Source organism: Mus caroli, chromosome 2 (genome assembly GCF_900094665.2).
Source record: "Mus caroli chromosome 2, CAROLI_EIJ_v1.1, whole genome shotgun sequence".
NCBI lineage: Eukaryota > Metazoa > Chordata > Mammalia > Rodentia > Muridae > Mus > Mus caroli.
This window is the reverse complement of record NC_034571.1, coordinates 97,186,401-97,195,622: the sequence shown is the minus strand read 5'-3', so window position 1 is coordinate 97,195,622 and position 9,222 is coordinate 97,186,401. Positions and strand designations below refer to the sequence as shown.

Genomic DNA, 9,222 nt, shown 5'->3' with positions numbered 1-9,222 from the left:
GCAGAGGATGGCCTTGTTGGGCATCAATTGGAGGAGAGGCCCTTGGTCCTATGAAGGCTCGATGCCCCAGTGTAGGGGAATGCCAGGACCAGGAAGCAGGAATGGGTAGATGGTGAGCAGGGGGAGGAGGAAGGGGATAGGAGGAGGGTGTTTTTCGGAGGGGAAACCAGGAAAGAAGATAACATTTGAAAAGTAAATAAAGAAAATATCTAATAAAAAAATAAAGTTAAAAAAAGAATCTATAGAGCACATGGGTGTCAGGCTCACTCGTGTCACTGGTGGATCAGTGACTGAGACACTCCCAATTCTTCCTGGAGGGATTTCTATTAGGAGAGAGAGGGAGATAATCAATGAACAAATGATACATAAGCACAGTATATTTTGATAGTGGTGAACTCCATGGTAAAAATGGGAGAAGGTGGGAGACCATAGCTGGACAAGTAAGGTTGGGATGAGAGTGGACAATGATACCTTAAATTCGTACAGGCTCTCTCTCCTCTATCAGAAGATAGTGTCCAAGAGAAGACCTGAGTCAAAACAGCCAGCCATGGTCAAGACACTCTCCTCCTGAGAAACATGGAGTGCACAGGTACTGGGGAAGGAAGGGTCTAGTCTCCAGTGGACAGCAGAGCTGGTGTGTCAGGACCCTGGTTAAGGACAAAGGAAAAGATGGAAGGTGGCGCTGGAACAGGTGCCCAGGGTCTAGAGGATGAAGACAAGAGCATCGGGTGGTTTCATTTTGAGGCAGAAGCCTTGAACTCCTGGGCTCAGGCAATCCTACTGCCTCAACCTCCAAGTAGGTGGTTCTATGAGCATGAGCTACCACAGCCAGCATGGCTATTAAATGTAGCCAAGAACCCCTGGGGCTTAACGTTGGTTTGCTTAAAGTTTGACGCTCTCTGCTGTGGTTGTTAAATGAGAACAACCGGACCTTATAGTTGACAGAGCTTTACTGCTTACAAAGATCTTCTTTTTTCATATTTTAAATGTTGTCTATGTGCACATGTGAGCGGTCAAGGGCACTCGTGGGCATGTGTGTATGTGAGCATGTGAAGACTTGGGGTAACCAGTGAGCTTCGGGGATCCACTGGTCCCGGCACTGTTAGCCATGGGCTTACAAGTTTGTCCGCTGGGCCCAACTTTTCTTCTTTTTTTTTAAATTGTGGGTTCTGGGGATCGAACTCTCCTTTCACAGTGCCCACTCGGGATGCTTAATCATGGTTACAGGTCTGTGTCCTTGTGCTTCACAGAACAGCCACCCTTGGCAGAGAACCCCCCCCTCCCCAAAAGCTTGTTAGTAAACAGGAGTGCAAACTAACTCCTGTGATAAAGCTAAGCAGTTAGTAGGTGCTCAATAGAAAACAGGAACCTATCCACTGACTCTCTTGCTACTTCCCTCCTTCTTCCTGTCTGCCTGGTTATTGGTATTTTCCAAAAAGAATTTCAGTGAACTCTAAGGAGGCTTTTTGAGGAAGATATGATGGTACCCCAGCTTTAGACAAAAAGAAGCCCCGAGGCATCCACCAGGGGCAAGGGACCACAAAGCCCAGGGGTTAATCTGCTGCACTTCCTTAGTGCTGGAGTATCTGTGTTTGTTCAGCCTTGGCATTTGAACTTCAAGTGTTATAAGTAGGTCTCTAAAAACAACATAAGTGACTCCCCCAGATGAATCCATTGATCTACATGTCCATCTACCTGTCCGTTTGTCTACTCGGCCATCCATCTACCTGCTCATCCAAGTGGCCATTTGTCCTTCTGCTTTGTGCTATCTTTTTTGTTTTGTTTGCAGTCTAGATGTCTTTTGGCTGTATTTATTTGTTGTATCTAGGAGCTGCAAGAAGAGGCCCCAGCTCCTCAGCCTCCTCCCCATTGCCCTCACGGAGCGGTTTTTCTGGGCTGGCACTTCGTTTGAGTATGGGGACCTTTTCCTCCTTCTCTGATTAAGGCCTCCCAGAGCATACCATATGCTCGAGGTGCACATTTATTCTTCAAAAAGAACCATGCCCTTAAATTTCTTGTTTACAACAATGTCATGCTGGGTGACACTGTAAACTCTTTCAGTTTTGCCATGGTAACATTTCCAGGGCATTCCACTCCATGGAAGTCTACAATTTCATCCTTCTTGTAGATCTGCAGGTATGTGGCCAAAGGAATAATCTCTGTGATCTCTCAAAGGCCAAGAGAACACACATCGGATGTCTGTCTCTCTTGCTTTGTGTGTTTGTCCTCTTGGCAAATTACTGGAAGATAACATTCCCAGCTGATAGAGTTGTTTTGTTTTTCGAGATAAGGTCTCGTGTAGCCCAAGCTGGCCCTGAAATCGCGATCCTTTTATCCCCACCACCCAGATGCTGGGGTTACATCCCTGAGCCACCACGCCCGGTTCTATACAGTATTTTAAAGGAGAGCATGGGTGTGCCATACAGATGGTCGGAAGAGTAGCAAGAATGCATGAGTGAGCTCTGACTTGCTCTGCATGACGCCCTCCTTCCTGAATTGTTGCCTTTGCATTTCTGCAAGAACCAGAATGGTGGAATGCTAAAGACCAGGACTCTTGACTGCCTCCTCACGTGATGCTGTGACCTCTCCTTTTCTTCTGTATCTGGAGCTTCTACCCAGTGTGTCACCACAGGGAGGCAAAGTCTAGTTCAGAAACTCACACTCATGTGCATCTGCTGTTTACCAGTGGGGCTCAGTAAAGCAGAAGCAACCACCGGTACAGTGCAGTAGGAAAATCACATGTGGATGGATACCTTCCTCCTGCAAGCCACCGTGGCCTGCTCTGTAACGCCCAGCTTTGCTCTCTTCATGTGCTTAGTGGCTAAGGAGGTCAAGAGTCCCTGGACCTCATCTCCTCTGCCTTCTCCAAACAAAACCTCACCTCTGCTAGTCAAGAGGATTTGTTATAAGTAGGATAAAAAAGGACGGGGACTTTGATAAGTTAACTCATGCATCAAAGGCAAACAATAATCAATAGAAATAGACAATACTGACAAAGATAGGTTTGTTGGTTCAAGAAACTCCACTCTACCTCTGAACAAAAAAAAGAGTAAAGGAATTAAGTTAAAATGCCTATAGAGGACAAGAGGGTAAGAAGTGAGGAGAGCTATACTGCAGGGAAACATGTGAAACTCCCAAGATTAGCCCATTGGTCTGAGTGTCCAGACAGGCAGCCATTTATCCAGCCACCATCTATCTAAGTAGTCATCTTTCTCTCTGAGGGTGCATACACAGTCTATTCAAGCCCCAGACTTAGATGCTGTAGAGAAACTAGGTGTGGTGCTGGTCTGTAGGCCATTCTAGCTTTTCAAGAAAGTCCAGAAATTTTGATTGCATATGGGATTTTAATTTTCAAAATTATTATATTTGTGTGTGCGCGCGTGTGTGTTTCACCATGATTTGCAAGAGTTGGTTTTCTCCTCCTTTTCATTAAGTGGATTCTAAGAATTGAACTCAGGTAGCTAGGCTTAGTGGCAAGTTCCTTAATCCATGGAGTCATCTTTCTGGCCCCTTCTTGATGAACACAAAATGAGGCAATAAAACATGATATAGTTCGAGGAAATAGTTTTTCTGTTTGATGATACTTCATGAGAACAGATACCAATAAAGGCAGCATGACTAGCTTCCTCATCTCTTCACTCAGAAAGCATTGTTGTGGTGGATTTGGATGAGAAACCGATCAGCACCATTTGAGTGCTGTCTGCCCTGACATAGGGTGGCCTAGTCTAGTCTAGCATTGGGAGGCCTGCCTAGCTCCAAGAGTCCATATTAAGAATGTTATTTGCTGGGGACTGGAGAGAGGGATAAGCATCGTCTCCATTCCAGGAGCCCTGGGTTTGATTACCAGCATCCACATGATGGTTCACAACTATCTGTAATTCCAGTTCTAAGGGATCTGACAGCTTCTTCTGGCTTCTGTAGGTACCAAGCACACAAGTGGTGCACACACATACACACAGGCAAAACACCCACACACATAACATACAAATAAATTTAAATTAAAACAAAAAGAATGCCCTTTGACAACAGCTATACACCATATTCTCTAATGTCTCCATTAGCTTGCTTGTTAGTCTTTTTTTTTTTTTTTTTTGGTTTTTCGAGACAGGGTTTCTCTGTGTAGCCCTAGTTGTCCTGGAACTCACTTTGTAGACCAGGCTGGCCTCAAACTCAGAGATCCCTGCCTCTGCCTCCCAAGTGCTGGGACTAAAGGCGTGCGCCACCACTGCCCGGCCCTGCTTGTTAGTCTTATTTCTGAATTGGTTCACAACTCGGACAAAGAAAGAGTCTCTCTCCAGACTCTAAAAGTCAGCTCTGATCTCAGGACTTAAATTTTCTTCTTGTAGGTGCAGTAGCTCATGCCCGTCATCCCAGCTGTTGGGAGGCAGAGGTAAGAGGAGCTCCCACAAGTTCATGGCCAGCCCAGTCTGTATAGTAAATCCCAAAGCCAACTGGGGCCACATAGTCAGACCTTGTCTCAAGAAAATAAAAAATAACAATATATTTCTTCTTTGTGACAACCAGGCATATACAGGATACTTGTTCGGGGCTCACTACCACCTTATCATGCTCTGAGTCTTGCAGACATCTAGTAATTCTCAGGATGGGGCCTGAACAAATAGGGGAGAAGAGATCCGGGAGATTTGGAAGAGAACAAAAAGAGAACCAAAAGAGAGACATCTAAACGCTCATTAAAGGAGGACAATGGAGTGCTGTGGGAAGATCAAAGGAGGTTTTAAATCATCTTCTGAACATTACACACTCGAGATCACCTATAATAAGGTTATTCTATTTCAAGTAGCGATCTGTACCTATGCACCCTTCCTGAAGGTAACACAAAAATAATATTGCCTCTGCCCCCTTCCCAGGGTCGAAAGGAGCAATCGAGTTATCTTCAGAGAATCCAGTTGACAAAAGCTGGTTACCTGTCTCGTCAACAGCATGAGCAAGATGGTTGAAGTAAGTCAACTCACATGTTCCTGAACTCACTTTCAACCCCCCCACCCCCACCCCCAGCACAGAAGTAAACGGCTCCACTCTTCCCTGTCCCCGGGAACAAGCACTGCTAATACCTAGAACAATGCTAAGTGCCATTGCTAACCGTTTTGGGACTCACTCGGCAGGTGTCTATTGAGCACTGACTGTGTGCCTCTCCAGGGTCTCAGAACTGGGGATGCAAAATTGAATAAGTCTTCTGAACAAAGAGGGCTTACAGTGGCAGCGATTTCCAGCAATTCAGTACGCTGTGCTTTTGTTGTGTCTCATTTTACTGAAAGTGTATTTTTAAAGAATGTTTGGGAATTATAGCCCTACGATAAAATATGTTTTGTTTCACTTCCTTTATGACAGCAGTGACCTTCTGACCAAAAGCAAAATTCTGGCCTTTCTAAATATCCCACATTGGCTGGGCTTAATGGGTTTTCAAAATAAATGGATTGGATTTCTCAACCTGTCAAAATACAGAGCGCAAGGGCTTTTTAGACTTGAGAGGCCTGCTCTGAGTGCAGATCTCAAGCGGACGTTTGAGCAGGAGAGCAGAGGGCCAGCTTATCAGCAACCTGTTATTTTTTATGGAAGCAGGGGTCATTAGAACAAAGAAGTGAGCTCTTGGGGGTCAGACTGACTTCAACACAATGTTGCCCGCCCGCCTGGGCAATCAAGACAGCCGATGCCCTGCACTCTCTCACTCAGGAGAGAACTTGAGATGATTTTCTCTCAGACTTGAACCGAAGCTCCTGACAACACCTGTAGCAGCCCAGGAAGGGGCAGCAGGAGAAGTGGAGCTGCCAGATGATGGTGCCAAGGTTCCGACACATCATGATAAGCAGGAGGATGAACAAGGAAGCCATGCAGTGGGGGCTGGAGAGGTGGCTCCGTGGGTAACAGTGCTGTTGGCTCACACATGACGACCTGAGTTAGATCCTGGCACGTGTAAAGGAGCCACATGAGTTTGCAGGCTTATAGCCCTGCCATGGATAATGGGGTGGAGATAAGAGGATCACTAGGGCTTGCTGACTGTCGGGTTAACTGCAGATTCAGTAGAAACTCTGTCTCAAGAGAGTAAGAAAATAAGATACCTGACAACCTCCACATGTACCCATCCACTGTACACACAAATGCAATATGCACACACACACATACACGCAAACCCATACACCATACATATATATGCCACACTTACATACACACCAATGACACACTAACACACAATAAATGAATTTTTAAAATTGTAAAAAATAAGCCGGGTAGTGGAGGCACAGGCCTTTAATCCTAGCACTTGGGAGGCAGAGGCAGGCGGATTTCTGAGTTCGAGGCCAGCCTGGTCTACAGAGTGAGTTCCAGGACAGCCAGGGCTATACAGAGAGACCCGGTCTCGAAAAAACCAAAACCAAAACCAAAAAAAAAAAAAAAAAAAAAAAACCACTGTGTGCTGGGTGGTAGTGTCATATGCCTTTAATCCCAGCACTCAGGAGGCAGAGGCTCTCTGAGTTCAAGACCAGCCTGACTTACAGAGCAAGTTCTAGGACAGCCAGGGCTACCCAGAGAAACTTTGTCTCAAAAAACAAAAAAGAAAAACAAAAACAAAAGGGGTCTAAGGGAGCATGATATATTCGGTTGGTGGGGGGGATGTTGTTGTTTGGGGGTTTTAGTTGTTTGTTTGTTTGTTTTTCTGTGTGAACCGGTCAAATTCTCTAGAGCTGAAGTCACAGACTTCAGTTGTCAGCTGCCATGTGGGTGCTAGGAATTGAACCTGGGTCTTCTGGCAGAGTACACAGTGCTCTGGTCTGTGTATGTCTGTGACTGTATTATAATCCTCATTTGGAGGGAGTGTATGAAATTGGGTCATGTGACACTGCTGGGAAATATTCCCTCCCCATGGTAAGGACCCATTTGGATGCAATCCGGCTTTTGCATTCATAATGCCGGTTCCTCCTGTCTTTGCCTTGCTATCTTATATACTGTACAACTTTTGTGTTTGTTTTGTTTTGTTTTGTTTTGTTTTTATGTATCCCAGGCTGCCCTCAAATTTGCTATGTAGCCAAAAATGACCTTGAACTTTTTATCCCCCTGCCTTTACCACCCAAGTCCTGGAATTTGGGTTGTGCACCACCACTCCTTGCTATGTATTACTGGTTGTTGTGGATCCAACCTAGGTTTGCACTCATGCTAGGTAAGCGCTCTTAACAGCTGAGCTATATTCCCAGCCGATGCAGCATAACTAGTAAAGACTTAAATCCTGAAGCATGGGTGAAGGGAGAGGAAAACCCCACAGGCTCCTTTGAGGTTCATGAAGGAACAAGAGGAAGGGCTTTTATTGCACATAAGCAAACGTACTCCCTTCCAGAGTGTTTGTTCCTCAGTGCCCTCAGACTCTGAAGGAATTCTGGGCGTATGTGCTTCCTCAGTCGGACCAGGCTTTGTGATATTCTGTGCCTTCCTGCTGGGGTTAGGGGTCCTGCTAAGGCTATCTTGGAAGACTCAATGTAGTCCTAAAGTCTTCATAGAGGAATGGGTGGGAGAGAGAGAGAGAGAGAGAGAGAGAGAGAGAGAGAGAGAGAGAGAGGAAAGAGAGAAAGAAAGAAGAGGAAAGAAAGAGAGAAAGAAAAGGTAGTATCAAGGGAGCCAAATACCAACCCCCCAGTGACCAAACCCATTGTCCATCCGAGACACCATGCAGAGCTTGGGGACCATGCAGCATGACTCAGAAAGAGGCACGTAGGAATCCTGCTCAAACTGCAGCCTGTCAAGGGTGCAAGAACCCAATGGGATAATTCTGCTCTTCTGTTCTGCTGGTTCTGGGTACTAGGAGATCATTAAACGAGCATCAGGAGCAGTCCCAGGTGTTAGAAATTACAGGACAGAGGAGTTCCCAGCCAGGATGTGAAATAAATCGTGGAATGAATGTCCAAAGACAAAGAGAGGCGTCTATCAGGCCTCAGTCAGTAAACAACGTGGGAGCCACAATGGCATAAAGCGGAGAGGGCTGATACGGTCGTTTTATGTTTCTGTCTAGCCATTACTGTGAATTGCGAGCCAGGGAGCACTGTTAGGAGCATATTGAACTGGAAGAGGATAGTCCACGGCGTTCCCAAGTTTGTCTTCTTTTTATTCTTTATTCTCCCTGCCACCTTGACCTTCAGCATCCGCACGGTCATCATCATCCATCACATTTATCCCCACCCCTTCCCCAAAGCTCAGAGAGAACTTCTTCATCTGCCACAACAGTGTGGTCCTCACAGGTAGCGCTCTGAAGCGGGGAAAGGCAGAATTAGCATCCCAGAGTGTGAGCCAGTGCTTGGAGGAGGCAAAGGGCTAGTCTTACGTCATAGCTCAGCTCTCCATGTACAGCATTAAAACTTTACTCTGAGACTATTATAAGATTTAACAACTGATAAGGCATGGGGCAAGCCAGTCAGGACAAGCAGGGTCATACTCAATGGCTGTGACCATTCTGGTTCTTGTACCTGAATGTCTCCCAGATACGATGCCTGTGATAGTGTGTTTCTATACCCTGCAATAGTATTGTATAAATTGTATGTCTTTCAGCCTGAGCTTTTGGACCATTTCCCCTAAGTTTGCCCATTCCTAAATAAGGCAAGCTGCAGCAGTATGTACAAGATAGGGCTGGAAGCAACAGCGCAGTACTCTAAAGGGGGCCTTTCAGAATTGTCTCCCTTGATGATCTTTAAACCAGTGGGGTTGGAGGAGTGCAAGAGGTAAAGTGGGAGGGTAAGAGCACTCTGACAGGGCTCTGTGAGAGAAGCAGGTTCACCCCTCTTCAGAGCTTGAGGTTGAGCCCCCTCGAGGATGATCTAAGGGAACCACGGAGTTCCATTGGAAGAAGTGAGGCAGAAAGGGGCCTGGTGTGGGCGCAGGTTGAGAATGACAAGTCTATTCCACCCTGGGAATGCAGCCTGCCCCCGCCCCCGCCCCCGCCCCCTGCCCCTGCCCCTGCCCCTGCTCCTGCTGGCAAGTGGGCACACTAGCCTGGCTTTAAGCACAGCTCTGCAGAGGACGACAGGCAGCCAGCACTTCCTCCAGGCTAACAGAGAGCAGGCACCCTCCAAGCTCAGGAACAGCTAGAAGATAATCAGCTTCTCCCTTTCCCAGAGCCCATCCCCCACCGCCCATTAATGCCACTCAGTCTATTTTTAGGCTCAGTTTTCTCAGCTCTCCCTATGGACTAATCTTTGAAAAGAATCTTTTCATTTCAAGGGTAAC

The 9,222-nt window shown here is 46.4% G+C and overlaps 1 long non-coding RNA gene across 1 annotated transcript; it reads left to right on the top strand.

Moving 5' to 3' along the window:
* Window positions 1-427: 427 nt before the first annotated feature.
* LOC110308866 lies at window positions 428-5,382 on the top strand. Its single transcript, XR_002379621.1, has 3 exons — window positions 428-676; window positions 4,347-4,390; window positions 4,869-5,382. It is a non-coding gene; the product is annotated as an uncharacterized LOC110308866 (long non-coding RNA).
* The last annotated feature ends 3,840 nt before the right edge of the window (window positions 5,383-9,222 follow it).